General features: G+C 41.6%; 1 protein-coding gene across 5 annotated transcripts in view; it reads right to left on the reverse strand.

Moving 5' to 3' along the window:
• Window positions 1-27,621, reverse strand: part of Raly (RALY heterogeneous nuclear ribonucleoprotein) — a 91,058-nt gene that overhangs the window by 46,668 nt on the left and 16,769 nt on the right. The window lies entirely within an intron of this gene.

A 27,621-nucleotide genomic window follows, 5' to 3' on the forward strand; every position in this document is an offset into this window, starting at 1 on the left:
CCCAGGAAATCCCAGCTCCAGGGCTTGCCTCTTAACCACATATTATACTATACCACTTCTCAAAAACAGAAGAAAGCAAGCAGGAAATACAGTCTCTAGTTCAGCTGATAGGGCTTGGAGCTCCCCCACTTGCTTGTTTACAAGCAAGCCTGACATCTCCATTTACTTGCAGTCCAGGCTTGGAGCGGGCAGGGGCTTTGCAAAGATTGAATCCAGGGCCTTTGCATAGAGCTACATGTCCAGCTCTTTTTTATTTTTTGAGACAGGGTTTCATTAAGTCTCTTAAATTGCCCAAGCTGGGTTTGAACTTGAGATCTTTCTGCCTCAGCCTCCCTAAGTGCTGGGATTACAGTTGTGCATCACCATGCCTGCTTCAGGCTTTTTCCTACATACAAGTTGAAGGACTCAAGTCCATCAGCCAGATGGTACCAGAGGCTTCTCTAATCTCTAGCTACTGAGATGCAAAGCCATGGGGAAAACAAAACCAATTTAATAGCCCCTAATGTTTATTACATACTTGGAAACAGACTAGGTAGAGGAGTAGAAGGGGAAAAAATAGCAACAAAGCTTTTGTAAGTAAGGGGAAGAGGGACTCAAGGAAAGGGAAGGGAAGGGGACTGGGGAAAAAAGAATCAAGATTTGTCATGTACAGGTACAAATTCCCTATGATGAATGCTATCAATATGTGTATCTGAAAAGTACCAGTAAAATTAACTAGGAAAAAAAAGACTAGGTACTAGGCTAAGCATCTTATCATGATATCTTATTTCAGAGACAGAATAAGAGTTGTTTCAAGGTATGAGTACAGAAAATGGATGGGAGGGTCTGGAACAAACAGCAAACACAGGACATGAAGGTATCTGCAGCCCCAGGTAAAAGGTCAGGTGGGCGAGTGGTATCGGGATTAATCTAATTAGTATCTCCAATTTAACATGTCAACAAACTGAAATCTATTTCCCAGCCTCATGGTTCAGCAAATGGTATGACCATTCTCCTAGATTCTTAAGATTCCAAAATTCATGTTTTCATTCAACCCTTTCTTCCCTATTCCCACAACTGCGGAGTCCTTGTGTTTTGTTTTGTTTGTTTTGTTCTAAGAATTCTATATTCAAATGGTTCTTTATTCCCTGTGTCAACTTTTCCTTTCTACTTTTTGGTTTCGGTTTGGTTTTTGTGTTGCTGAGTATCAAACCCAGGGCCTTGCTAATTTTAGACACGTGCTCTAGGACTGAGCCACATCCTCAGCTCTCATCTTCCTCTTGATTAAGGGTCACATTATAAGGTGTATGAGAAGACCAGTTACCTAGCATGTGTAGGGTCCAAGGCGGAGAGTACAATAACTCTTGCCTATACTACTGAATATTTCTGAAAATTTACTGCCATTGTAAGAACAGACTGGGGCTGGGGATATAGCTCAGTGGCATAAGCGCTTGCCTGGCAAGCACAAGGTCGTGAGTTCAAACCCCAGTACCGCAAAAAAAAAAAAAAAAAAAAAAGAACAGACTGTTAGAATAGTCCTCCCTGCCACAAATTCTGTTCCAGTCCACTGCCTCTACTCTGCTAGACTAATGGTCCTAATACCACTCCCCTGCTCCAAAAGAAAAATTACCGCTCCCAATCGCCTCAGTCTCATTCTTTAGGTATGTGATCACCTAGTCATCATCTGCCTTACCTCTGCTGGGCTTTCCAGCTCTCCCACTTTTCTCCATGGTGCTGCCTCCACATCTGTACATACTCAAATCTTTCTTAATCTTCAAGGCCTTGAGAATCCATGAAATCATCCTGAATGCTTTCTCTGGCATATTCATGAACACAGCCACATTTAACATTGGCTTTATCATTGGCTAAAGCCTCAACAATACGGGTCACCTCTTCCCTTTCACTCTTTTAGAGACTCCCACTGCTGCCACAGAATGGAAACCTAGTCAGTTAAGATTTTTGTTCCTATTCCTCTTATTTTTATCTTAGTATTTTATCTTGGACGTATTTCCTAACAAGAAACCTAGATTCTAATCTGAGCCTCAGATTCCTCATGTACAAAACAGGGATACAGTTCTTACCCTGCTAGCCAGGCAGGGTGGTGGCACAACCTGTAATCCTAGCACTTTGGGAGGCTGAGGCAGGAGGACATTAAGTTCAAACCCAACCTGGAGATCTTATTGAGACCCTGTCTCAAAACAACTCCTTTCCTGCCAATACAGGGATTTTGTGAGAAACAACATAGGAGAGTTAGGAGGGGAGACTCCCTTCCAAGTCTGTAATAGCTCCTATCAGCTGAAAAATACTGTCACGCGGGGGCTGGAGGTTTAGCTCAGTGGCACAGCACCTGCCCAGCAAGTGCAAGGTCGTGAGTTCGATCCCCGGTACCAAAAAAAACAACAAACAAACAAAAAAAAAAAACTGTCACGCATGAACCTTCCATCCAATTAAGAAATATTTCTTGATACTGTCTTCCTGGTTGGCCTTACTGAATAAACAGCTGAGTTAGGGGTTGTGGAAAATGTGAAGGTGACTAAGAACAGACTCCTTATTCTTAGGCAGACTGCAACCTACAGTGGGACTACATCAACTATCCACAAAAGAATACTACAACTATTAGGCAGGATTTAACAATTTAAACAATTTTATGTATTATAAAAGTGCACAAAAATAGTGAGTTCAAGGCTGGCCTGGACTACACAGAAGTTGTCTCCAAACAAAGTAGACAAATCCATTTGATGTGGGGTGGCCTCAGAAGCCACAGAAGGAGATAAGATTTAAGTCAGGCCTTGATAAGAGGAAGACACAAAGACATTACCAATATTACAGGTAGCTACATTAGACAGAACTTAGTAACAGTCAGAGACAGACTGGGCTCTCAACAAATCAGCAGAAAAATAAAGACATGAGAATTGTGGCTGGAAGCACATCTGAAGAAGTCCAGACCTCAAGATTAAGATGCAACAGCCAGGGGCTGGGGATTTAGCTCAGCGGCAAAAGCGCCTGCCTGGCAAGCGCAAGGTCGTGAGTTCGGTTCCCGGTACCAGAGAAAAACCAAAAAAAAAAAAAAAAAAAGATGCAACAGCCAGACCTACATCCTTCCCTAAGGGTTAAGCAGCAACGTGGAATTATACTATAATTGCTATCATCTGTCCACTAAAGTTCAAATAAATATCAGTCACCCAGGTGGGTAATCAGAGCATCTAGACCCATCCCTTCCCAAAAATGCCTTTGTTCTTTTCATGTACCCTTGCTACATGACCTGCTTCCCTATTAGATCAGTATTAGCTAAGCAGCTATACTTGTAATCTTATTGGTTGATTAGAGTTTGACCCACATTGTACTTGCCTTGTGATTTTGCTCTATAAAACATTCTTAGGACTGGGGATACAGCTCAGGGGCACAAGCCCCTATCTGGCAAGCACAAGGTCCTGAGTTCAAGTCCTGGTACCAAAAAATAAAAAAACAAAAACACTCCCAAGTGACCTCGATGGCAACCCACTTTCGGGACCCCTCCCGTCTCTCAAGAACTATCATCTCAATAAGTCTTTCCTATTCTTAACCTCTGTTGTTCCTTGGAATTTATTCTTTGATTTTGGGGGACATGAATTGAGCTTATCTGATATCTAGGTTGGAAGTTATATTTCTCCTGTATCACTACTGTCAGGGACCAGAGACCACAAATTATAAATTGAGTCTAGGGGACATCCAAGCTTGTCCTTGTCCTGCCCTTTGAGCTAAATTAGAACTCCCTGTTCTTTTCTGGTCACAGCTAGAAGCCCTAGGGTTAATTAATGACTGCTGCGGCATAAAACCTTCTGAGTAAAATAAGGCACCTGGGGAAACTACAGTTTTCTCATTCCCCAGTCTTGTCATTGTCCTTGCAAGAATACTTTGTTCTTACTAGCCCACTATAGTAGTAGTGGACATTTCTGTTCCCAGAAACACCCACTGCTCTGCACCTACTGTCCTTGATTCAGATGTAATGAATAAATATCAAGGTTCTAGGTGTTTCATGGCCTTTTGTTGCCCTGCAAACAAATGGTCATCCCAGATCCCTGCTAAACCCCTATTTTGTCTCTTGCTCTTTCTTTATGCCATGCACCATAACACATGGCAGGAGATCAGGGTCTCACTACAGGGGTCTCTGGTAACTGGTGCATATGGAAAGGGTCTCCCATACACTACTGTTCCCCAAGGTGCTGAGTTGAGTTAAGCTGCTAATTCCCATGTCATGTTGTGAAGGAGATGATGGCATGCTCACTGTACAGCCAAGGTAACCAAAAACAGGCGAGGTAAAATGTGTCTTTCAGGTCAAACAGCTCAAAGTAGCAGAGCTAGGATTTGCCTTAGTCCTGCTTTGGTTTCAGGGACCTAGAGGCTGGGTCACCAGATGCCCAATATGTAACTAAAAGCAGGATGGAGCATGGCATTTCTGCCTTTTTTTGGTATCTGTCCCCTTTATTACTTTAAAACTTTGAGGCATGTTATTGCTCAACTCTGCATGTAGACATGTTAATTACTTAATAGCATGTCTATCACAGGCTTATTAGCCTTAAATTTACCTAGCCTATCTTATCCCCCTTAAAAATTAAGAACATCGAGATACAAGGAATCAAAGTAATCACCCACCCTTAATCCTAGCATCCTCAATTCTAGCACTGCATCATGAATCAATCACACAATCTAGATTCAGCCACCTCTGTAAAAGCCCCACCTATGACTGCATAAGGCTTTAGAGGGACATCTAGACATAAGCCATAATACTCTCCCAGAACTTTGCAGAATCAGTCCTAAGATGTGGCTCAACTAGACCAGGATTAGCTACACTGCCAGCTATGCAAACACCCAACCCCTGACTTTGTTCCTCTTTTCTATAAAACTCCAAAACTTTTCTCAGCCCTTCAAAAACATATCTCGAATCTCTTCATCTGTGTTTCCTAGCCTGGCCATACTGATTAAAGCTCCTTTCCTGTCCATCGCTACTGCTCATCTCCTTGACTGGTATTATGGTACTACTGGTGGCCAAGCATGACCTCATGGTATTATAAACAGCTAAATTAGGGAGAAATATTACAGGCAGTCAAACAAGGTTAGGCCCTTGAAGGAGTACAGAGGATGAGAATATATAAAAACTGGCCGGAGGCACTTCCCTTAGAAAGCCAGGCCTCAAGATAAAGATGGAATGACAAGGCCTACATGCCTCCCCAAAGGATAAGCAATATACTATAACTGGTATCACCTGGTCAAATAAAGTCTAGCTAGACATCATTCACCCAGGTGGGTGACCAGGACCTCCTAACTCAACTCTTCAAAAATGGTCCTTTTGTTCTTTCCTTCCTACTATGACTTGCTTCCCCTGGATCAACATTACCGAAGCAGCTATGCTTGTAATCTTATTGGTCAATCATAGTCTTGTCCCACATTGCACCCACCTCGTGATTTTGCTCTATAAAACTTCCTTCAAGTGGGCTCGTTGGCAACCCACTCAGGCCTCCTCCTGTCTCTCAGGAGTTATGTCTCCCAATCAAGTTTTCCTATTCTTAACCTCTGTTGTTTCTCAGAATTCATTCTTTGATTCTGCGGAACATGAGCTCTGTATCTGGTAATATTTCCCCTATATCATTTGAAGATCCCGTAGGGAGCTGGGCTTTTGCCCTAAGCTCTGGTAACACTTTTACTTCAAAGCCTGTGTGCTCTCCCTTACTTAATGGACTGCCTTATTTCATTAAACAACATGGAAAAAAAAAAAAAATGGGGAAAATAAAAACATGAAAGCAGAACCAGATAAACTCTAAAGGTCTTTCTACCTTAAAATTCAATTATTTGATTTTGGGGAAAGGGGACTGCCTGTTACTATGTCTTCCCCTTAAGACTTTGATCTTATGGCAGGGTTAGGGTCTTATTAATTTTAACAGCCCAAGCACCTAACTCCCAGCCTGGCAAGTAAGGGTTACTAAGTATGTGGAGCACATGTGAATGATTGAATAAACGAAAAAACAAACACCTGTCCCATCAATCCTTGTTCTGAGGACTAGAATAAAGGTCCAAACTTTCAAGGTCCATATTAATCTCAAAGAGCTACTAATCTGTCAGTTGAAGGTATCCTTTTCCCATTCTTATTTTCATGAGATAGGGAAGAAGTCAGAAGATAAAAGAGGGGAAGTTGCACAAGGTGCAAAGTAAAGAGAGGTAGAAGCAATGGGTGAAAGGAGAGAGGGCAAAGGAGGAGACACAAAGAGGATACTGGGTAGGACTGAAATGTCTGAGGCCTAGACTTTGGAAAAGGTTTCCTTTTCCTTCTTGGTATGGGCAGCTAAATTAATAAAATATTACAGGCAATCAGATAGGGCTGGGCTCATGAAGGAGCCAGTGCAGAAGATGAGATACCCTACAACTGTGGGGGAGACAGACACACAGGCTGTGTGCCAGACCTCAAGACAAAAGATAAAACAAATGCACCCATATACTTCCTGAGGATAAACATCAGGGACTGATATTCTAAATATGTGTCAATCACCTTGAGGAAGCCAGGAAGAGCCACTAACCCAACCCCTCTACAGGAAAAGCCCCTGTTCTGTATTCATGCCCACTTGCGACGTGACTTGCTTCCCCATTTGATACCAATGTATTCAGTTATTACCTGAGCAATTATACTCATAAACTTATTGGCTGACCACAGTTGTGTCCCACCTCATGCCCACCTTGTGCTTTCCCATTTTTCCCACCTTGGACCCTTTTATGTCATGGATTTGCTCTATAAAAATCCCTAGAAAAGGAAGGGTCCTTGGCAACCCACTCAGGACCCCTTCTGTCTCTCAGAGAGAAGTTTTCTTTCCCCCCAATAAATATATTCTGCTCTTCAATGAATATATTCTGCTCTTAACTTCCATTGTTCCTAAAATTCATGCTTCGATTTTAGAGAACACAAACTCGTATCAGACATCTAGCAGGCTGGGAGTTTCTTTCCCCTATATCATTCTGGTTTAAACATCAAGGATTTTTAAGAGCAGCAAAACTTCCTCTTTTTTCTTGTCTTTTTGAGACAGGATCTCGTTACCCAGTTCAGGTTGACCGTGAGCTCACTTTGTAGCCCTGGCTGGTCTCACAGAGAATCCTCCTGCCTCAGCCTCCTGAGTGCTGGGATTACAGGCATGTGCCACCACACATGGCAGAAATTCCTTTTTATAAATTTTAAACAAAGGGAACTTGCCTGTTCAAAGCCCAGACCAAATTTTTCAGCAGAAAGTACTTAACAATCTTCTCAGGACGCCCATCATCAGTCCTCACTATGTTTCTGTCTCAACCAACTCCAGGTTGGTTTAGGCTGAAAGCCTGAAAAGGATGAACTGCTTCCTTCCAAAGTTATGACAGATTAATAAACTCTGGTAGTCTATCCTTCCTTATGGATAAGGAGAAATAAACATGCTCTGGAACCTTCACATGTTGTCACAAAAGCTTTACTGAATCCTAAAAGATTTTTTTTTTTCCTCCTGTTTGCTGAATTCCTCAAATACACACAGGTGAACTGGGGTGAAAATGAGGAAGAAAATGCCAGGTTCCCTTTGGAACTCTCTAGATCTACAGACCAGCTCCCTTTTAAGCCTGATCTGCCCATTACATACATGACTCCTTACTAAAAGTAGTAGGAAGAATGTCACTGGAGGCCAATACAGAAGCATGAATCTGGACCCTAGAATATGCAGATTCACTCTATTGGGATTCATTTGCCACCTGCCAGAAAAGGCCGTAATAAATGGAAAAATGAATTTATTTACAACTGACCAAACTGGAAAGGCCGCTGGTCCAACCTCCTTCAGAGTGAAGTACTCTAATTTATGGGAGTGGTAGAACAAAAGGCAGAAAATGTACATATGCAGATTTAGCCAGGCTTTGACCCATCAGTGAGCCAAAAAAAATGTTGAAAATCTGGTTCTGCTGAATGGGATGGAAGTGACCTCTCAACACAGGGAAGCTGGATAAATCAGCTTAGCAACTTCTCAGTTTCAAGAGAATCAGGCCAAGTTACAAAATCCAAAGCCTAGCTCCAGTTTTGTCTCTAATTCACTATGACTGAACAAAACTTAGTTTTCAGATCTCTGTAAAATGAGGGTGATCATATCCACCCTTCTGAAGAATCAAACAATACTATCAAGAAATCTATGGTTTGATAAGCAATAAAAAAGGAATAAGAGGATGGCCTCTATAAAGGGTTACATCACCTTTTCAGTTAAAGGAATTAACTAACTCTGGTGAAAGAATTAGGAGGTGCTATGATAGACAGTGGCACTGTCTATACCTCCATGGAGACAGGCACCAACCCAAATCGGAAAAAGCTCAAAAACTACATGTACACAAATCTCAACAAGTGTAAATAGAAAGAATCAAAGGACCACTAAAAATCACATATTATTCAGGGAAAATAACAGAAAGGTAATACAATAATACCTCAGTACACTCAACTGCTTTGAAACTCACTGAATTTGGTATTCAATGCATTTTGGCACAAAAATTTTGCCTTTGTTTTATGTTTGGTACTACACATTAAAGACATAACTTGTCTTATGTTGTTTCATGACTTGCTACCTTTTCCAGCCAAAATAATTTATTTGGTTGTCAGGTCTCCTGCAACCAACAACAAATACTGAAGTACCACTGTAATGACCACCAATTTTGTGGTACAGAGCTCAGGCTCTAGACTGAGACACCTGAGTCTCAATCCCAGCTCTGCCTCACTAGCTTTGTAATCATTGACAAGGTACTTATTCTCTGTGCCTCAGTAGTTCTTACATTTGTTTAAAAAGGTTCCTGCTTCATAAATAAGACAGAAAAATAAAATAAAATAAAATAAAATAAAATAAGACAGCATGGGAAAGCTCTTACCTTAGGGTCCAGCATAAGTACTCAATGGTAGGTATTATTATTGGACTCAAGTATGACAAAAGAATAAATCAGAAGCAATAAAAAAAGTCCTAAAAGAAACGTACTTTTGCCAGGCGTGGTTGAGCATGCCTGTAATCCCAGCATTCGGGAGGCTGAGGCAGGAGGATCATTGCAAGTTCGAGATCAGCCTGGGATACAAAGTGAGCTCAAGGCCAGCCTGAACTGCATAACGAGACCCTGTCTCAAAAAGATTAAAAAAAAAAAAAAGAAAGAAAAGTAATTTTCTGTCATACCTATTATGTATAATGTATTACATCCAAAGCCTTAATTATTATCATAATTTACTGGAACATAGGTCTACCCCAAAGTGTCTTTTCTATACTGCACAAAACTTGCACTTTCTTATTCCAAAAGAAAAGGAGCCTCTTGCATATCAAAATTAGGCACCGACAATAAAATTTCAGGAAGCAAACAAAACCCTCCCATTTTATACTTGGTCTTGTACACCTAGGGCAAAATAGGCAGGGACATAATCCAAGTACACCAGCAAATGGTACTCCAACCTAACATATAACCCCCCCACCAACTTATAGTTAGCTTACTCAGGCTTGTATCAATTTGTATGTGACACTCTAAAGATCAAGAAGTTACTAACAAGCAGGCCTGATCTGAACAGAACACCTGTTCAAAAACACTTTATACAATGATATGGACACCTTCACAAGAATCAACATGGACTGTGTCCTAGGTTGGCATTCCACCCCTATTTCTGAAAAGCACTGTACTATGGCCCAGATAACTCCAAGTTAATCTGAAAAAGAAGTGCTCCTCCCTTGGGCCAGGCTATTATTTTCAAGCATTCAGTCTAAAAATAACAGGGAACAGGTTCTACAAGAGGATAGGGAAACCAGCAATCTATAGCTGCAGGCTAAAGGGATGGAGCCAGAAAGTGAATATAAAGAGAAAATCATGAAAAAACTGGAGCCATGAAAGGGTGAGGAATCAAGGAAAAGGCAGGGACAAAAGATAGTGAGTACTTCAGCAGGCAAAAGAGGAGAGGTTGACAGAAGACCTAGCTCATACACTTGTAAAAGAAATTTTTAAAAAGTAGCAAGTCCCTGTACAGCACTCGCTGTTTATAGCATAGCCATCTCCAGGACCTGTAGGAAGACTGGATGAAAAGGGGTATTGCCAGATGGAGAGTACTATCTTCCTCAGGAGGAGAAAGAAATGGAAACGGGATTCTCTAAATGCCAGGGGTGCCAACCAGGATCTGGAGTGAGCTGCACAGAAGATAATCATAGCCTAACCTCCAGGGTCCCTGGGACTGGGCTCACCTGCAGGTGGCTTCCACTCTTGCTACAATCAGCACTTGAGGGGGCTCACAATTGGTCACAGGCAGGGAGTAAAAGACTGACACAAAGTAAACAGCCCTTGATTGTTCCATGAGCCAAGCTTGCCAACTGATATGCTACTTCCAGCTGTCCCTAACCTTCTAACCTCAAAATTGCCTCACCCCTTCTAAGAGGCCTGCTTTTCTCAACTCTGACCAAACCCCATGGTCTTACAGCTCTACCAAACACCTCCTACTCACAAGGATACCTGATCTTGATTCATTTGTTTGTGACAGGATCTCACTAGGCAGTTTAGGCTGGCCTCCAACTCACTGCAGTCCTCCTCCCTCTCAGCCTCCCAAATGCTGGGATTACAGTTGTGTGCCACTACCCCCAGCCTCTGACCTTGAGTATAATAATTAAAGTAATCAACCAGCTGGCTGTGTTGCCATGGGGGTTAAAAAGATGACCTCACAACATAATAAAAAAAGGCTCAGTAATCTTCCCTGAATTCCCAACAAAGACAGGTGTCAGAATGCCCAACATATTACAAAAGAGGACCTGAAGAGTTTTTTAACAAGAGGGAATACTACAGCTCTTGAGCCCCAATCCATATCCATGCATGGAAACATAACGCATGCCATAAATACATGAGATTCAATCCAGGCAGTCTTCAGGCTGCCTGGAGGAACACCCAAAGAATATAGCAGATGTGCAAAATAATCATTCTTGCATATTGTGAAAGCTAACAGCATCTTTCCTTCCTCAGCTGAAGCTATCTCCAGTTTTCCCCTCCTCCTTCCTTAGAAGAACCAACCCAGCAGGAACTATCAAGGGAGGCACAAGTAATTACTGTTTTCTTTTCTCCATGCTAATGAGACAGTCGGATGGTTTCCCTCCCCGCCCCCCACTTAAGCTTGAACAAATACTCTTAAGGTGTTATATTCAGTCACCAACACACTATAGCTTGGGCCAAACAGTGCTCAGTGCACCTGAGACTGTGTCAAGGATGGCTTTGTGTCTCTGATGGGACCAGTGCTGAAGACCCCCTACCATTTTATAGAGAAGGAAGGCCAGACCAAAGTAGGGAAGTGATCTAACCAAAGTCACAGAAGGAAGTCTGTGGCAAGGTCAGAACCAGTCTCCTTATTCCCAACCAGGGTATTTTCCCAAGAAATTTTCACCTAGACTTCAGCGTCCTCAATGTGGATGCCGAAACTACAAGTTTCAAGTTCTCATACCAGTCCTTGAATAGATATTTAAACAGCAACAACAATGTCCTGCAGGTGCCAGCTCGCCCCAAGAAACTCAGCACTGGGGTGGAATCACAAATAGAGGGGAGACCAGGCGTGGTGGCGCACACCTGTAATCCCAGCACTCGGGAGGCTGAGGCAGGAGGATCGTTGTGAGTTCGAGGCCAACCTGGGCTACAAAGTGAGTTCAAGGCCAGCCTGAACTGCATAGGGAGACCTTGTCTCAAAAATACCAAAAAAAAAACAAAAACAAAAAAACACACAAATAGAGGGGAGTTGAGGGAATCTGTGAATTTTGCTTGGGAGCCAGCTCAGTTACGTGAAAACTGTAGGTACAATGGTGGGGACTGGAGCTCTCTGTCAGGATGAACTTCAGCGCCCAGGTGGGAGGACACCTATAATCCCAGCACTCAGAGGCAGAGGCAGGAGGACTGCTGTGAGTTTGAGGCCATACTAGGCTACAGTGACTTCAAGATCAGCTTGCACCACAGAACAAGACCTTGTCTCAAAAAAACTTAAAAAACAAAAACTAAGAACTCTAGCCTGGTGGATAAAGAACCTCTTGAGCATACAACACAGGAACCTCAGTCTGTTAGTTCCCCTTAGGTACCAGATAAGGAAACTAAACCCAGCATTACCACCGGCTTCACAGAAGAGGGCCCAAAGTAAAGCTGGAAGACTGAAAGACGTCACAGCCCAGGGATAACTACTCTAAGAAAAAGAGCCAGCACTTGCAAATGCTGTGCTGAGAAGACAATGGTCAAGGTTTTTGAGCTGAAATAAATTACAGAACCCAAAAAACCTTGTTTTTCCACCTGAAAACTGGCTCCTGACAGCCTCTAAAGTCCCTTGTTTTTGTCTCACTGATTACCCTAGCTCTATCACTTCAAGTAGGATTCAGCAATTTAAATCCATTTCTCAGACTCCAGCCAGAAAATACCTTAAAACAATCCTAGCCCTAATTCCTATCTCATACCCAACCTTGGGTATCAATACTTCCTCCCTGCCATCTTGTACCATAGACTGAATTGGATGTACTCCGGGATATGCTTAGTGCTGACCAACACGGTTCATTTTATGAAGGGCACAAAATTAGGTGCTTTAGTCTATGAATGGACCCAGGTCCACATCAGAGCCTGGTCAACCACCCAGGACCAAAGTTCAGCTGTGAATCCAAAGCCAGGCCTCCACCAATGGCCACTCTCCAGAGGCCACTGTTAGCCAGGACATCAAATGCAAGGCAGGCAGCATGGTATACCAGGAACAGCATGTGAACAGACCTGGGTTTGAACTCTGGTTCTACCTTTTAGAGACAATGCAACCCAAAACCCACTTACTTACTGCAAAGTGCCAACACTGCAATTAAACCTGAATATTGAGATTTTAGTTTAGAAAAAACTCATACACTAACATCTTTTGTCTTAAAAAGAAAAACAAGTAACACATGTGCCATAGGTTCCTGTTCCATAAGTTCTCATATCTAAAAATGGTAATAAAGTCAATAGAGTTGTGAGGATAAAGGTGAAGGAGGGAGTACTATGTAAACTGTCTAGATAGTGTCTGGTCCTCCTACTGTATCTTAGATGCCCAGGGCCAAGTATTTGCCTGAACTAGATTGCACATTCCTTAGACACCATGCTTTGTTGAAATTCCAGTGTCAGCTGGATCTGACTCCCAGGGTCTATTCTAGTCTAGTAATCAGATCCTAGACCCCCTCCAATAAAGACAGCTAGAGATACAACTTTCTTCAGTTAAAGGCAGTGAATTGCAAGAAAACATGCAGGCATATACTATTATTCTAGATTGAAAGGAGGGGAGAACTTTCGGGGAAAGGGAAAAAGGCTGTGCTCTGAAACTGGGCCTTTTCAGAAGAAATCCTAAATCCCAAAAAGTGGACACAGTCATCTGTCTATAGTGGAACCTACGAGGGCCAGAGATAGGAAATGAATGGGCTCAGGTCACACAGTAATCTGAACATATCGATGAGCTTGGACACCAATGTAATTTCCCTACTTAGTGTTTTTTCCATTGTACAGTGCTAATGTACAATGCTGTAGAAAAAGGGAGTGAAGCACAGGAGTCTCAGTGTAGTGACAGGAAGAGGCACACAGGGATGTCAACTGGTACTTATATAGTTTCTGGCTGGAAAGGTGGCTGAGGGATAAATTCAGCCTTTGGTTTTAAAAAGACCTTAACCGCCCTACCAGTTGAAGGGTAGAAACAAGTTCAATTTGGCCACAACAAACATCAGCCATTGCTGCAGGGAAGCATACACTGTGTCCTCAAAGTTATCATGGGCCCTTCCCCCACCTCACCAGCTGCTTTGTAATCAAAGCCCTCTCTGCCCACCCATCCCCAACTTCTCAATTCAAACTATATTCTAGGTTTTCTAAGATACCTGAGTTTCCCACTAGAGGGCCCTTAGACTTATAAACTAGGAGTGAAGTAAACAAATAGGGAGAGCACTAATTCTGTTCCACGCACAACTGGATTTATGAGGCTTTTTTTAATCCTGCTCACCACATTCACCTGAGCCTCCAGGCAATTAAATGACTGATCCAAGGTCATACAGCTAAGAAACACAAATCAGGACTTGGCTGTTTATCAGGTGTCCTTCTGTGACCATGGTGACTTTTGACAAATTTGACTTATACAAAGTTCTGAGGGGCAGGTTAAGTGTTCCTCACTAAACTATGCTGTCCCTTTTGAAAATTCTCATTTGACACTCCCAATCCATTTCAGGCCTATTTCTAACATTTATCTGCTTTTACAAAAGATATCATTACATTCTAACTCTGAAATAAGCAAATTTTTTTTCTGTACAGGGCCAGGTAAGTCTTTCTGGGTTTGTGGGCAACAGCAGTCTCTACATTACTCACCTCTGCCTCTTGTAGTGCAAAAGCAATCACAGATGAACAAATAAGTTCCTTGGGTCCGTGGCTGTGTTCCAAAATGGCAGTTGGCTATATTCAGCCAATGACCACAGTTTGCTGACACTTGTTCTAACTAATGTGCTGTTTCCAATCACCTCTATCCAACAATCAATCTATCACACACACTGCTATCGCAGCCCTCTGTACTCAGTGGATCCCTCCTGCTTATAGGATGTGAGTTAAGTGCCACACTCATCCTCTATCACATCCTTTCCCTGCACACCATACTCCAATCATACCACATCTGATAACTCCAACCTTTGGCTAACTCCTGCAATGCCTTTTTCTCTTTCCCAATATTCCCTATTATTCAGGACCAAGCCCAATGCCAAAACTTGTCTTTGCCAGTGGTAAGTCTTTGCCAGTGACTTACCCTACCCCATGGGAGTTAATCCTTCCTCACTTCCTGCATCTTCCCTAGGTAAAAACTGACCAGCACATTCTCCATACGTTCATGTTACAACAAACCTTCACCTGCCTCCCCTTCCTGTCCTAATTTATTGGGTGCTCTTGGAAGCAGGACCTGCGTCTGATACATCTATATACTACTTTCAGTACATGACACACAGTAGGCATTTAAGCTTTCTTTCCCCTGAAAAAAATTTGTTCTGCTTCATATAATTTTCATATACATAAGGCCATTCCTTTCTTTCCACTGACTCCCCACTCCCCAAAATGCTAAGCTTCTCAGGAGCAAGGACTATCGCCTCATTAAACTGTACCTCATGTAGTAGCTAACATAGCACTCAAGTGTCTGCTTATTTATCAAGCTTTAGAACATGGGATTTCTGGCTCTAGCAAACTGAAATGACTCGTAGCAGCAACAGATCCTTCAGTTTGCTTCATGAGCTTGGCCTCTTCTCTGATGTCATCGTGTTCCTTTAGTCTAGCCAGGTAAATTAGTTAGCTAGTAAGGGCCAAAATCAAGCACTTCTCAAGGTCGCTCCAGCCTGTGCTAAGTTCAAGGAAATGAAGATAGGCAAAAAAAAGAGCTTCTGTTTTTCGGGCCTCCTTGGCCCTGACCCCAAACTGTATCCTGAACACTAGCCATAAACTGACCCCAAATCCAAATGTAGCCCTAGACCAACAAACAGCCTTCTAACAAGTGCAGATTCTCGGTCCCCAAATGCAATGAATTTTACTGAAAGAAATGCAGTCTTTTGTTACTAAAGAGAAAACTCAGAAGTATACGGTAGGAATCATCAAGACTATCACCTTTGGGTGCAAAGTGACCCCAGGAGTTGTAGCTAAGCCTGCAGCTCACAAGAACAGCTATCCTAGCTTGAGGAATATGTGGGACCGAAGACTAAACAGCTAAAGAGGAAAACAAAAAACAATTACACCAAAGAATTTTTCTCCTAAGCACAGAAAATAACACTATTCCATCTGGGTAAGTGAACACATCACAGGCACGGGGTATTTAGCATATTTGCCATTCCAGGTGTATGGCTGTCAAGTTTTAATTAGGGTAATTAGAGTTAAAAATGTAATTTCATTTCAGGGGTATTTTGAACAAATTCCATTAATTTTTTTAAAGAACATAGACAGGAGGGGCAGGCTGTGTGTAGCAAACAGGATTGTGCCATTAGTGAAGCCAAGCCTTTGCCCAGGCCAGAAATTTCAAACCACTGCCAAGAACCCACACCACCTCTGCAAGCTTGGCCTACAAGACAAAGCGCAGCTACTCTTCAGCTTCCCTCCCTTTTCCCCCCACAAAATTCTAGAAATAAGTTTCAATTGGCACGCCTCCTTCCTACCTGCCATTCCTGTGTTACTAACATCCAATGGCTGCTTCTACAGTCCAAAATCTGGTAAAGCGCAGGGCTCAGGGCAATCAATCTGATTTGCTACATGTTAGGGACTGCTCTATTGTCCATCTCTTTACTAAAAGTTCAAGGACACATCTTTACATTTTATTTCTGTTGTTCCTTGGCCTGAAATGTATGCCCTTCCCTGTCTTAACTTTTACACTTCCTGGGGGCTGGGGATTTAGCTCAGCGGCAAAAGCGCCTGCCTGGCAAGCGCAAGGTCGTGAGTTCGGTTCCTGGTACCGGAGAAAAACCAAAAACCAAAACCAAAAAAAAAAAAAAAAAAAAAAAACTTTTACACTTCCTTCAAAACATCGATCAATTATGTCCCCCAGGAAAAGCCCAACTTCACACCTCTGTAGTCCAGACTCCCCTGTACATGCGTCTATTAAGACACACAAAATAAACTGTGGTTTGTGTCTTTCTGGCTAGGATACTAGGTTGTGAAATAATCTAGGAGTCTTTAACACTAGCAAAAGTCCTGATACACAGTCCTGGCTCATCAAACACTTGTTGAATGATCAAAAAAGGGGGGAATTTTGTCTGACCACACTGACTGGGGCTTATGTTGGAGGACCTTCAGGTCCTCCATTGCCTAGAAATACCCAGTCTTAGTTCCTTTCCCCTCTTCACACAGGTCCAACTCAGAAACCTGACTCTGCACTCCACAAAGGAGAAAGCCTTCCCACTGATCCCAAATGATGATTGATCTCTCCCATTAGAGCCTGCTCACTCCTTAGGGCCCTTGGAAAAGATGAAAAAGCAAAAGCAAGCAGAATCTATCTCCTACCCAGCCCCTACCCTCACTCCGTATCTGCCTCACCACTGACTTTTTAAAATTTCCTCCAGTCTTGTGGGGCCCCAGAGAGCCTGACCTCCAATTTAGTCTCTAAGAGGTAAGGGAGAACCAAAACAATTCATCAGCTAGAGCCGGCGTTGCAAATGTTGTAGTACAGTACTGTAGAGAATATGCTATGTGGCATTAGGTAGCCAAATCACTTCACTTTGAAGTCTCAGTTTCAGTTCCTTTTTCCAGTAGGTTAGGACAAGCAGCCAGAGAAACAGGCTTAACCCAGCACTTAACACTCAGTAGGTATTAACTAAGTGACTTTCTCATGTGAGGAAGGGGCCTACATTTTTATCTAGCACCCTGTTATGTATGATCATAAAAGTAGGGAAAGCTGCCAGCAGTGGTGGCCCATGTGTAATACTAGCACCCGGGAGAATGAAGCAGGAGGATCACCAAGAGTTCAAGGCCAGCCTGAACTACATAGTGAGACCTTGTCTCAAATAACCAAAAAAAAAAAAAAAAAAGGTAAAGAAAACCTAACAAAGGCAGATACAAGGTAATCATTTCATCACTTGCCCAGGATAGCCTGCAAGTCCCAGGCAAGGTGGGCTATACCAGGAACTACTGTCCTGTTGACAAGTGTGACAAGATTTCACGGTAATAAGAGCCCCCCCCCCCACACACACACACACTAGAAGCACTCCTCAACCTCCTTTCAGGCTGTCCAGGCCTGGCTGCAGGCCCATATTGATCCATTTCTAATTAGGAGCTGTGTCAGTGCTTCAGACAGAAGGTCAGGGCCTAGGCTGCCTCTGCTGGCCTCTGGCCAAATACCCTGAAATGCCTTGTCCATGGTAGATTCCTGTGAAGTAGAGGATTCCAGATTATCCCAGTGAAGTAGAAAAAAGTCCCGGACTAAATTTTTCATAAAAACACCAGGATATTTTAAAATGCAAAAGGTCCCTTATGAACATCAGCTTTGTTACACTAGTCAAGAAAGCTGCAGGCCAGAAAACTTGTCAAAAGTAGAAGACGAAGATAATGTAGAGCTTCTTACTTCTAGTTCTTTCCTCTAGAAAAGTGCTATATAGCAGAAGGACTCAGGGAACTTGTTAAAAATTTTGGTTTCTTGGATCCATTCCAGAGATTCTGATTTGAAATACATGCAAGGCTGTGGCTCACTTTTGCTAAACATGTGAACATCTTCCAACAGAAATGAACTCTGAAACCACTGGTCCGGTTTAGACATAGGTTCAAATTCACCTTGGGTCATAATAATGTTATTAAGAAGCAACCCACTATTATCTGATCCAGCCCTCCTCCTTCCAAAGGATCTGCCAGGCATGGTGGAACTTGCCTAGAATCCTAGCATTTGGGAGCTAAAGCAGGAGGACAACTATGAGTTCAAGGCCAGCCTGGGTGACACAGTGAATTTAAGGCCAGGTAAAATACATAGGGAGACTCTGTCTCAAAAAAAGGACCTGTCTTCATAAATAGTTCAGACTTAACAGTCCACTAGCCTGGCTGTCAGCAAAGACACTTCCTGTCAAAACTAGTCTAAAATGTCTTTAAAGACAGACAAACTTAAGAAGGACAGAAGCAGCACCAGAGTGTGAAGAATATATGGGAGATACTCTTGCATGGAGTATTTATGGTCTGAAGCACACTCACAGAAACATCAGTGTATGTGTAGGTATGTGGAGGGGCAGACTTATGTGCATATGTACACAAATGAAGAATGTGGTATCCGAAAGGCCACAAATACTTTTGTGGCACATGTAATTCAAGGTACCTCAGTAGGAGAGTGGGACAGGTCATGTGAAAGGGTGAATCTGTGCATATATTGGATTGGACAGGGCAAGAAATGATTTGAAAGTGTACGGGAGACAGTACTGAGGTATATGGAAGAGAACAAGTACGCACACCACAGTGACTCAATTATGTGTGTATCCACGGCCTTAAGGCATACAAGCCCATATGGAGCAGAAGGAAGAGTGAATGCATGTGGCCTGTACACCTGTAGGCATGCGAATACAAGACATCCATAAACATTTCTGACTCACTCAGCCCTGGCTGTACCTGAAGGCTCATACCAGTAAGGAGCAGTGTCTGTCTACAGAAATTTCTCATTAAAACTGACGTTTTGACAACTACTAAAAAATAAAGTGATAACAACACCCCCAGCATCGTGGGAGGTTAAAAAAAAGTTAATGCCAATAAAACATAAAAGACAGATGAGAAGCAATTATGCCACAATTACTTCTCAGCTTCACAAAGGGGCAGTGTTGTTTGGAGTTAAATATTGTGTGACTGGTTTCGTATTTCCACCCATAGACCTGGATTTTCTGGGTTAACTGTGAGAGAGCAAGAAAAAAGTAGAGAAAAGTAAACAATAAAGCTTAAAAAAAAAACTGGAAAATGGGAAGATGAAAGAATGGAAAAGTTGGAAAGATACCAAAACTAATGGGTTAAGAAAGTCTTAAGAAGAAAAGAAAATGGGGGAAAAAAAAAAAAAAAACAGAAATGGCAAAGGGAAGTTTCCTTTACACTAGCCTGAAGACTTAGCATACATTCTAATAGGAATTCTGGATGATGGGATGAGTGGATTAATAGGTGGGCCTAACCTCTGTATTTGTTCACTGTTTTTACTCAAACCATTCTCTCCATCTGGAATATTCTTCTCACCATCTGAATCTTCAAAGTTACACTCAAATACTATGAAGTTCTAGATGCTTCCAAGATTTCTCCCAGTTATCTCTCAAGAATTCCACATTACAGGAGTGGAAGCACATATCTTTAATCCCAGCACTCCAGAGGCTGAGCCAAGAGGATTGCCAAGAGTTCAGTGCCAGTTTGGGCTACATTCTAAGTTCAAGACCAGCATGAACTACATGGGGAGATGCTGTCTCAAAAAAACAAAAGAAAATAATTCCACTATATTTCCAGATTGCTTCGTAGTATTTCATCTATAGCATTTAACATAAACTTCTGTCTTTCATTCTACAAGTACTATTTGTACCAGGCTTATTACAGAGATATAGGGAAGCAGATTACCAGCACATTCACTGCCCCCTGGCCTATAAGGTCTCAACATCATAAATGAGAGTATTCAAGGATGATATAAAGTGTAACCACAGAAGTATAAGCAAAGCACACAAAAGATTAAAATTTAAAATTAATTCTGTTTGTACAGTGATCAGGGACAGATTCACTGAAAAGGTGGCATTTCAATCAGGATGAAAGATGAGAGCTGGGGATTTAGCTCAGCAGCACAGTGCCTGTCTGGCAAGTGCGAGGTCGTGAGTTCGATTCCTGGTACCCGGCGGGGGGGGGGTGAAAGATGAGTAGAGTCTGTCAGGTAAAGGGGGCAGGAAAATAACAGGGTTTCTTTACTTAGCAGAAATAAACAAAGCAATGACAGAACCTGGCATATCCAGGAATTTTCAGAGAACAAGCACAAAGAAATTTCAGGGTTAAGCACCATACTGCTGACATAAGGCAGCAAAGTGAGATGGCATCAGACTGTATAAACCTAGGAGTCAAAGCCAATGTTTAAATTTTATCTATTACAACTTGGGATGGAGAGTGAAAAGGAGGAGACAATTTTATCTCCCCTATTTTACACAATTTCTCTTAACACAAAAAACAGATCTGCCCATTGCAGTGGCAAGACAAAAAGTTCCCAAGAGAAAGACAACTGTGAGAGAAAATGGACAAAGCAGGAGAGCAGAAGGATGCAAAAGGTAAGGCAGTAGGGTTCAAAAAACAAGAATGTGACAGGAAGGAAATGAGGAAGAGGCAAGAAAGGCACAAGGAGTAAACTGATCTATCTTGGCACACTGAGGCTCCTTGCTGTTGAGCGATCTTTTACATCTTTCTAGGTTAAAGATGATGATGATGTCAATCTGATGCTGACAGAAATAAATTTCTGACAAAAATAAAATCTTTGCACCAAGAAGAGGCTGAACACATTACCAACTGTCACCTCAACTCTCTTCCACAGTTTCACAGGACTGCAGCAAGGAGTGGAAGGGGTCAGCTCAGCTATACCAACTATCCCAAAGTGCACCCAAAGCCCCTTGCCTCATGTATTAAATATGGAGTTCAACATGGAGTCTACTCAAGATCTATGTCTGCTGGCTAGGGTACTAGAAGAAAGCTTCGTTTCCTTCTCTGCACCTTAGTTTCACGGAGAAAACAAAGGGAGTAAATAAGAAGGACTGAGAGAGCCTCTGAGATTACAGAAGCTGCTTCCCACGGGAGTGATATTTATTATATGGGACTCTATCCTACCATCCCACATCTCTTACCTTTACTCTTTCCAGTCTGAGCTATGGCCTGTTTGTATCTAAAAAGGAACCAGGCCCATAACAGAAGCCATTCCTGATACCACCACCTTTTTAGCCTCATCCAAAATCTAAAGTTCCTGCCCAGACCTGTATTCTATCTCACAGGCTACATGCAAATGCCTACACCCAAACCAATGTCGTATCTGAACCACATAAATTTGCTTAAAAATTTCTGAGTTAATTGCCAATATTAAAAATCAGACCTTGCTTTTTTAAAAAAAAATTAGATTTCTACCTGCTCTTGAAATTGTCAAGATTTGGCAACACCAGACTCTCTAAAGGGGCCTGGAATATAGCTCAGTGGTGTAAGTGCCTGCCTAGCAAGCACAAGATCCTGAGTTCAATTCCCAGTACCCAAATGAAAAACAAAACTGGACTCTCTAAGGGTAGAAGAGGCCTGCTATAATCTTATAATTTATTATATGCTTTCTCACTTTATCTGAAAAAAATGCTTTTATTATCCATTCCATAATAATTTAGTGTTAAGAGGAAACATTCACTATCCCTTTAGTCTTCGTTATGCTCAGATTTTTATAAACCCATTTAAGCAAATTTTTAAATTGATACAATACTTACAAGTCATACAGTATTCTGCAGGCACAGAGAGACAGTAAACTCGCGCCTGCCTGGCAAGTGCAAGGTTGTGAGTTCGGTTCCCGGTACCAGAGAAAAACAAAAACAAACAAACAAACAAAAGAGATAGTAAACTGAAGCTGGGAGTAGTGGCAAGTACTTGGGAGGATGAGGTAAGACGATTACAAGTTCCGGGCCAAAATGGGAAACTTAGGGAGACCCTATCTCAAAAATAAACTAAAAAAAGGACTAGAGCTGTAGCTTAATGGTAGACTGCTTGCACAGCACATCTGGAGCCTTGGCTTCAACATCCAGTACTGAAAAAAAATAGAATTACACTGAGGATCTAGAGTTTATTCCACAAACAACCTAGACAAGGTACTTAACCTTTCTGAACATATTTCCTCCTCTGTAAAAGCAAAGTATAGTCAGGCAATTGCTGCAGAAAATTCCTTTCAGCTACAAAATTCTACCATCACAAGAACTTAGTATAATACCCTTTCTGAGTTCCTAACACTTATCTTCCTCTTTATCTGAGAAATCGTGATCAGTTGTCATGGAAATTACCATGGTGCTCCACATACTGGATGATGATGTTACAATAATTATAAGCAGTCACAAGCAGTGAGAAAAGTCACTTACTCAGAAAGTCACCTACTTCCAATACATAGGAGCTACATCTCATTGCAGCTGGAGAGAAAAAAAGACCACGTATTAATTCCTAAGTAAAATAGTTTTGAGTTTAATTAGATGTCATAGTTTCTTTTATGACACACCAGATCCACAGTCCCAGCTCCAGTGTGCAAGTATTAGAGACTATCAAAAATTAGAGGTAGGCACTGTACACACCTGTAATCCAAGGTACTCAGGAGGCTGAGACAGGAGGATGGCAAATTTGAGCCCAATCCAGACAACTCAGTGACTTAGCAAGAGCTTGTCTCAAAGGGTGGGGGGCACTAGGGATATGGCTCCCTATGAAGGCTCTAAGTTCAATCAATGCCTTCAATTGGATGGGTGCTCCCAGCCAATTTAGCTGGGTGTGATATAATCCTAGTTATTTGGGGCCTAAGGCAATTGCAAATTTGAGGCCAGCCTAGAAAACATAACAAGCACCTGTCTCAAAAATAAAAAAGAAAGAGAAAAATACAACTTAAGAGCAAGGTCCTCTAAGTCATCTAGTTTGCTGTTTTTAAGATGTCCTAACAGTAACCAACAGCAGCACCAAAAGTTCCCAGTAAAACCAAGATAATTCACTTAGTCCCTCAGGATTTATCAACATTACAACTAGAGAGAGTTCCATCTAGAGCTGGGCTGGTGGTCCTTGAGGGCTAAGCAGGTAGCAAACTGAGTTGACCAAGTATTTTCAAAACATGCCTGGATATCACAGAGACAATAAGAAATGGTATGCCTTGACAAACTTAAGAATAAAATATGCTCCTGCCTGAAAGGAGCCCGCCTATAAGGGAGCAGTTAAGTGTAGAGAGAAAAAAATGAAGAATGTGATACTATGAAACTAAATCCTTCTGACAACTTAGGCTGATGCTCTAAAGGGTTGCTCAAGGATCACAGCCACATCTCTTTGCCTCAGAGACAGACAACAAGCTGATTAAACACAGGCAAGACACTGTATAAGAAGTCATAATACATGGAACCCTATAGAAGACTCAAGGAGTAAAGTCTTCAGCAGAATAGGTACAGCCTTATTCTTACTCCTGTGAAAAATTGCTCATTCGCAGTACCAGCATCAAACTTCTGCTCAAAAATCCTCCTCTCTTCATACGGTTCCAGTCACCTTCACAGGACCCATGCCAGAGTTATCGCCACTGAAAGGCAGTCCCAATCTCTCCAGACTGGAGACCAACTCAAAATAAAAACACTGTAAGCTAAACAAAATATGTATGTGGGCCTAGCACAATCCAAGGGGCTGACAGTTTTCAATCTCTCATCTAGAGGGCAAGACACTCTAAACAGGTCTGGAATGGAAAGCATTTACAAGTCCCTTCAATAAATATTAGCTCTATAGCATTAGATAAAGGTTGAGTAGCTTGGTTCCCTCAGATGGTTACCTTTGAAACTCTTTTTCCTGAACTTCACAACTAAAATTTTCTTTTCATTGCAAAACAGCAAAACTGCCTCCATTACAATCAGATATGCTTGGGAGTGAACAGCACCAATGCTAAATTCTTGTTCTTTCTTGAAGAAGGATAGTATTTCCATGCTTTACTCCATCATTATTCTATTGTCTACAGATTTCTTTAGTATTTCCATAAATATAATAACACATTTACCAAAGAGAAGAGGAAAAAAAACACTAGCTACCACTGAAATATTAACTGAACCCAAGAATGGAACGTTTTATTACTGAGAAGAACCTTTGTTTTCTATTTACCAAATCAGTCAGAGTAATGAGCAAGGTACAGGCAGGCAGGCAGGCACACACACAAAAACACACACTCTCACTCTTAGTTTATAGGTAAAGGCACCTAACCTAAAAGGATCAATAGAACCTGCTTCTTAGGGCTGAAATGAAAAATAAGATCTTGTATGTACAAAGGCCCTACCATAAGATAACCTTCAATAAATACTAGCTCTATAGCATGAACACAAGATACCAAGTATGGTAACTTGACAAAGTGGGCACACATTTCAAGGTAGCTATTATAGTTATACCTTGAAACCCATCAAATTGGGTATTTCACACATTTTGATAAGAAAATTTTATCCTGGTACTCATTTGTTAGGTACACAACAAGCAAGTATTGGTCAATGTCAACTGCCTTGTAACTCGATATCCTTTTCCAGCCAAAACAATCTGTTTGGTACTCACCATTTTTGGTACTCATGCCTCTTAGACCAATAACAACAAATACCATCAAGGTACCCACTGTATTAATAGGAAGGACACTTAGGTTTAGAACCCAGATCAGATTTTTAATGTAATACTCAATTTTACAGGGCACCTGGATAGCCTCTGGTGAATGTCTCATAGTAGCTCTAGCACCCCTAGTCTCTCTTAACAAACACCTTAGATCTGACACAGGGTAAGGAGCTGACTAATGTTCAACATGAAAGTGTTGCTTGCTCCCTAGGACTAGCTAGGGTCACCTTATTTCCCCCAACCAGGTAATTTAAGGTACATTTTCTAATATTTGCTGACAGAACAAAGAGGAAAGGCTCTAAGACAAGATCAATGTTCATGCCAACCTTCAAAGCGATTTGGCAAAACTACAGAAAATAAACACCCAGCCAGGTCCACTGGCAGGATAAAAGCTGACAAGAAATGGCAATTTTTCCCTGAACAAATATACAAGTAATAGATGAGCTCTGAGTCTAAGCTCTTTAGGTTCTAGTGTTTCCCTCCCTCCATTTTAAGAGCACACACAAACTCTCTTGTCATATTTCAGGTACAACTGCTTGCTGAATTAATTTCTTCCCTGAAATAATGTAAAGAGGCAAAGATATCATTCTCATCCTTCTACCATTTACATACAAACTGGCTTCAGAAAAGTCTGATCTTTTCCACCTGCTCTGGGAGGGTATAAAAAGCCACCACACTTTCACTGAGTATGTGATACCTCTGTACCCACTGCTTTTTAAGAGAAATATAAATGCTACTGTCTGGTCATGCTTCTCTCTCAAGTTGTTCCCATTATACAAATGTCTTCTATCTATACGGCTTAAATCTCTTACAACTTCCTGGTAAAGGGGGAGGAGAGGAGGAGAAAGAATGTCAACTGAAAAAAAATATAGCTGTTGCTTTTAGGTAGTCTGACAGAAACTGAAATATTAACATTTCATAAGTCATAAGCACAGCCAGCCGGAATATCAGAAATTAGGATGGTCTCAGCAGGACGTGGTGGCATGCCTGTAATCCCAGCACTTGGGAGGCTGAGGCAAGAGGATCGTTGCAAGTTTGAGGCCAGCCTGGGCTACAAGGTGAGCTCAAGGCCAGCCTGAACTGCATAGCAGTCTCAAAAGACAACAAAAACAAAAACAAATTTAAAAAAAAAAGAAATTAGGATGGTCTTGAACAACATATGGTCACTATCCTTGTACTACAAAGCCCACCCAGCTCAAATACTCTCTCCTCATTCTTTCTTCCAATCATAGAGACTAGCTCAGACTACTCTTCTTATTTTCTAGATGAGAGAAGAAAGGTTGAGAGAAAGTGACTTCTCCAGTTTACCTGGCCTTATTAGTGCCTGAGCCAAGTTTTACACGAAACTACCTTACACCTTATTATATCTTCATGATGTTACTATTTCCCTCAAAGAAACTGCAAGGTTCCTGAAGAACAGAGTATGCCTAACACATTTATATTCCTTCCAGCACCAAATGATGACCCAGTACAGTCCAAACACTTGAACCAATTGATTTCAATATTGTCCGAACCTTCAAGGACTGACACAGGCATACTTTCTCTCCTTTTAGACCCCACAGGCAATGCTAAATTGTTGGAAGAAACGATGAACACAACACAGCATCCTGAGTAACATTTCTCTTTTAGGATGTGGAGGGAACAAGATTAGGGCAGCCTCAACGTTCCCTCCCTCCTTCTCCATTTCCTCCATGCAGCAAAGCATTCAAAGAAAGCTGACAGAGGCGTAGCAACAGGCTTTGCAAACAATTTAATCACAATTAGTTAAGTCATAAATTGATCAGATGCCAAAAATCACACCTCACATAACTCCTACTGTTTATCAAAAAACACAGTATAAAAAACGTAAAATAATTCAATATGAAATTTAATTTTCTTCTTTCCTAAATAAGAAGCTAGACAATGCCATATCTTTCTGGCACCCAGCCAGAGCACCGATGTGAGGAGAATAGGGAAGTCACCAGGCAAATGTCTGACCACTCAAATCTAAAGGACAATGCTGTTCCCTGCTCCAATGTTCTTGGCTTTATACACTGGATGTCACACATCTTAAAAACAGAAAATATATGGATAACAGACAGAAAAAAAGAAGAGGGTAAGACAATGTCAACAATAAATCTGTATTAGAAGTCAAATAATCATACAAATTCTCTTGCCTAATGATATACAGTTATCTACCAATTATGTTCGTTCCAGTCAGAACTTAAAACACAAATATCTGAACCAGGGCAGCAAGGGTAGGAACGGGCCAGGATTTGCTTTACTTACATGTTTTTTCCTCTCAACCCTAAAAGTCATCTGAGGGCAGGAATTATGTCTTGCCTGACATTTACATTCTACACAGGAAAAACATATAGGAGGTATTTCAAATTAGTGGAATGAATGGTTGAGCTTAAATATGAAAGGCTGCTGAATTTGAAAGCATAAATAATGTTATACCAGTCAAATAAACTACACAGAATGGTAACTCTAACTCTACCTAATTGTAGTAAGGGTTGATTTTAATTGGTGTGAAAATCAATTTCAGTGAATCCTTTAAGGTTTGAAGCAAAATTATTCTTGTGTTCAACTGATTCATGCACAAACTCTCATTATTATATTGATAACACCATTCCTAAGTGCCAGCTTATTGCAATCTGCAAGAACAAAGTCCAAACAAAAGCCTTTAAAATCATCTATAGGAGCAGGAACATTTGATTTCTCAGTATAGCGTGATCATACCTTACACAAAGAAACTTCAGACCTAAGCTGGGCATGGTGGCACACACCTATAATACCAGCACTCGGGAGGCTGAGGCAGGCATATCACTGTGAGTTCAAGACCAGCCTAAGCTACAAAGT

The sequence above is a fragment of the Chinchilla lanigera genome, unplaced genomic scaffold, assembly GCF_000276665.1.
Source record: "Chinchilla lanigera isolate Chin_1 unplaced genomic scaffold, ChiLan1.0 scaffold00021, whole genome shotgun sequence".
Taxonomy (NCBI): Eukaryota; Metazoa; Chordata; class Mammalia; order Rodentia; family Chinchillidae; genus Chinchilla; species Chinchilla lanigera.